The sequence below is a fragment of the Rattus norvegicus genome, chromosome 1, assembly GCF_021556685.1.
Source record: "Rattus norvegicus strain SHRSP/BbbUtx chromosome 1, alternate assembly SHRSP_T2T, whole genome shotgun sequence".
NCBI lineage: Eukaryota > Metazoa > Chordata > Mammalia > Rodentia > Muridae > Rattus > Rattus norvegicus.
Genome location: NC_141534.1, coordinates 234,048,071 through 234,052,526, shown reverse-complemented (window position 1 = coordinate 234,052,526; position 4,456 = coordinate 234,048,071). Strand labels below are relative to the sequence as shown.

General features: G+C 44.1%; 1 pseudogene across 1 annotated transcript; it reads right to left on the bottom strand.

The window, feature by feature from the left end:
• Positions 1-1,959: 1,959 nt before the first annotated feature.
• On the bottom strand, positions 1,960-4,221 carry LOC120100003 (40S ribosomal protein S12-like; annotated as a pseudogene). The gene has a single exon (XR_015653087.1). The product of XR_015653087.1 is annotated as a 40S ribosomal protein S12-like (transcript).
• Between the last annotated feature and the right edge of the window lie 235 nt (positions 4,222-4,456).

Here is a 4,456-nt window from a genome sequence, read left to right as displayed (position 1 = left end):
TGTCACATTAAAGTTCTAATGTGGGAAACCTCCAGCTTTCTCATAGATTATAATATTAATTATAGCTAATGTGCTATAAGCATGCTGGTTTATTCCTCTTATCTGAAATATCTAACATTTTCCCAGCTCTCTACTCATACTGTATGCTCTTGCTGTCCATGCTTCACCTCTGTTTGTTGGTTTCACCTTTGAAGATAACAAGAATATAATATGGGGTTTAGTAACTTTATTAGTCTGTTTTCTGTTGCTATGGCAAAATGCCAGAAACCATGTACTTTATAAATAGATTCATTTGGCTCACTATTCTGGGGGCTCTACATGGTGCCTATGTCAGGCACCTGTTTAGCTCTGGTGAAGAAAAATCTTCAGGTTAAATGGCAACATTGTAGATATATCTGAAAAGAAAATCATGTGGTAACATAGGAGAATGAATGAATTTGGGGATGAGTTTGTTCCATTATATAAATTTTTACAGGAATTAATTCACTCTAGGAGCCTAGCATTAGTGCTTCTGACAGTCGTAAACCTCTCATTTATCTTGGATTTGGCTCCATCTCTTAACGATTCTACTATCTGTCAATGTTACTACACTGGTAGCACATGGGCCCTTGGGGAAACTCTTAACCCATGTTGTCAATAAAACAAGGAAAATGTCTAGGTAGAATCGTGATACCCCAAGGAGGCTGCAGAACACTGGATCGCCTCTTCCATGGGATATCTGTCACTATACACTGATTTTCTTTCCATGGAACATTTAAGAGATCACGCTTGTTTTCTTCATTGTCACCAGAGTTTTCTTTATGAGGCTTCCTCTTCAAGTCATCTGTGTATCCTGAAGAGACTACATCAGTCATGTCCTTCCCACTATAGAGGGATTGCCACTAATGGTGGTATGCAGCTTCCTGTGGAAGCTGACTTACAACAGGTTGCTTTGTCCAGGCTGATGGATTCTGTGAGCATGTTGTTAGAGATGGTGGAGCAGAGTTCCACTCTTATACGTGGTCTGACCATTGTTCATTTGCATTCCCAGTGTCTCAATACCGCAATATGGCTGCAAGGTTACTGTAAACCCAGGCATGGGCAGTCCCATTTGTTACCTTTAATCTTCCAGACTGGTGCATCCTCGTCCAAATGTATTTAAAACCTAGCCCTGTAGAGCCAGAGTAAATGTTTCTTCAAAGCCTCTGAGAGTCACATGACCAAACTGTAGGTCTGTTGTAAAGCTTTCTGCAATTGGAGAAAGAGAATGATCCAGGAACACAAAGCAAACAATTGGCCACTGCGCTTTCTCCCGATCTACCTTCATGAGCATCAGTTTTCTCTCTCCACACTAATCTTTGAGACTGCTCTCACTGTGCTGCTGCTGTTGCTGCAGTGATGAGTTGGGAAACTTGCTGAAGGGCTTGTCGATATTTTCCTACAGCCAATCTGCCCTTGAACAGGACACCATGTGCAGGGCTCAGAGGTTATTCTGGGATTTGAAAGATGCTGAAGTCCCTTGAAGGAAACTGAACCAGTCATTCTCCTTTGGGGTTTGTTAGAATAGGAAGAGAGAAGGGCTGTCAATACTGAATTGATTTTTACACACAGTTTGAAATCATCCCACTCTGATGGCTCTCAGCAACTTTCTCTTGAATAACCAATAAGGAAGGCAACTCTGGCAGTCTTGTCTTTCCATTCAGGTAGAAACACTTCTGCTTGCATTATCTGAGGCCATTTCATTTCTCTCTGAGATGCCCGGGATATTATATGAATTCCACGTCTCAAGTAATTTCAAATGGGATCGACGACAAACTAATTTCAGCTCAGCCTAATCAGATAAGTGTCTATTGGTGCCATGACTTCATCTCAGCCCTGTCATTTCCCATAATGTCAAGAATAGCATTTCACTCTTGATCTGGATAAATAGAGAACCGCGGGCTAAAGAGAATGCTCAAAGAACTTCAAAAGAGCTGCTAAAGAAACGAAAGTATTGTTTTTATTGATGAGAACTATAGTGGGGAATGGGAATGTCCCATAGAAAAAGCTGAAATGAGAACACACCAGGAAAACATTATAGGAGGAGAAAAAACATATTGTTTATAAAATATATAAAACATAGATATTACATATATAAAACATGAATTGTAACAATCAAATTAAACAGTTTAAGTGCTTTTATAAAAAGAAAGTGTTCACTACCTTCTTCCTGCGAACTTATCTCATTCTAAATGAACAAAGTGTACAAAGTTAAGCCAAAGCCTGGGATGGCGATGTGTGCCTGCGATCCTAGCACTAGGGAGACTGAGGCAGGAGGGCTGAGAATTAGAGACCAGCCTGGGCTGTGGGGCAAGATCCTGTCTCAAAAAGCAAACAAGCCAAGAGCAAAAGATGCTCCCCAATTCAGAGTAGATATTACAATATTAATGTAAAACCTGAGAACACGGAGTCAAGAGAATTAAAATGGAGCAAAAGATATTATTTAAAATCGAAAATATCTCCTGGCAAAGACGATAAAGAGACTCATTCACACCGCCGGAGAGAGTATAATAGTAGGTTCTTCTGGCCCCTCCTCTACTGTGTCAGTCACAAGAAGCTGGCCCGGTAACATACTCCATCCTTATCTTTTTCCACTGTGGCTTTTTCCCACTAGGCATGGATCATACACTACATCTTCAGGGGTTGCTTTTCTTAAATGATGCTTTTTAAATGTCACTTCTTTTAGTTCTATTGCTGCAAAACACATTACTACCAATGCAATGAGCTTCAGATGTAATAATTTAAACTTTTGTAAGACAGAAGTCTGGCCGAGCTTGGATGAGATATGAAGGTCTTTTTTTTGGGGGGGGGCGTGCAGCGAACTTTATTGATGGTATTCAAGAGAGAAAGGAGGGCTCCCCAGGCCCCTCCTCTTATTATGGGGGTCTGGGATGGAATTGTGAGGGAGGTGCTCAGTGTTGGGTGCTGAGTTGGGATGGGGACTCCTCAGCAACTGAGGGCCTCTCTCTTGCTCTCAGAATCCTTGCTGGGCTGGGGTGGGTGGTCCAGGGTTTCTTACTCCTTGGAGGCCATGTAGGCCATGAGGTCCACCACCCTGTTGCTGTAGCCATATTCATTGTCATACCAGGAAATGAGCTTTACAAAGTTGTCATTGAGAGCAATGCCAGCCCCAGCATCAAAGGTGGAAGAGTGGGAGTTGCTGTTGAAGTCACAGGAGACAACCTGGACCTCAGTGTAGCCCAGGATGCCCTTTAGTGGACCCTCAGACGCCTGATTCACCACCTTCTTGATGTCATCACACTTGGCAGGTTTCTCCAGGCAGCATGTCAGATCCACAATGGATACATGGTGAGTAGGAACACGGAAGGCCATGCCAGTGAGCTTCCCGTTCAGCTCTGGGATGACCTTGTCCACAGCCTTGGCAGCACCAGTGGATGGAGGGATGATGTTCTGGGCTACCCCACGGCCATCACGCCACAGCTTTCCAGAGGGGCCATCCACAGTCTTCTGAGTGGCAGTGATGGCATGGACTGTAGTCATGAGCCCTTCCATGATGCCAAAGTTGTCATGGATGACCTTGGCCAGGGGGGCTAAGCAGTTGGTGGTGCAGGATGCATTGCTGACAATCTTGAGGGAGTTGTCATATTTCTTGTGATTCACGCCCATCACAAACATGGGGGCATCGGCTGAAGGGGTGGAGATGATGACCCTTTTGGCCCCAGCCTTATCCATGGTGGTGAAGACACCAGTAGACTACACGACATACTCAGCACCAGCGTCACCCCATTTGATGTTAGTGGGATCTCGCTCCTGGAAGATGGTGATGGGCTTCCTGTTGATAACAAGCTTCGCATTCTCAGCCTTGACTGTGCCATTGAACTTGCCATGGGTAGAGTCATACTGGAACATGTAGACCATGTAGTTGAGGACAATGAAGGGGTCGTTGATGGCAACAATCTCCACTTTGCCAGATGCAGAAGAGAAGGCAGCCCTGGTAGCCAGGTGCCCAATACTGCCAAATCCATTCACACTGACCTTCACCATCTTGTCTATGAGACGAGGCTGGTACTGCACGAGAAGATGCGGCTGTCTCTGGAACAGGGAGGAGCTGAGTTATGAAGGTCTTATAAATCTCAAATCAAGGTGTCAGCTGAGTCACCTTCTAATCTGGATGCTTTGGGGGAGGGAATTCACATACAGTGGTAGAATTCCATTCTTTGAGGTTGTAGGACTGACATCTATGTTCTGCTAATGGTCAGCTGTACTCCAGTCTTAGCCTTCTGGATCTTTCCTTCAGACTTTGAATAACCCTTTTATCTTCTGTGCTGGCAACTGCACCTCAAACGCCTCCAACGTTTTCTTCCGCCAGAGCCTGGGAAACTGTTCTCATGATAAGAATCTGTGTAATCTCTTTTGATTAACCCAAAGTCAAGTAGTTGGTTCTTTTAATCAGAAAAACCTCCTTTTGTGTGTGTGA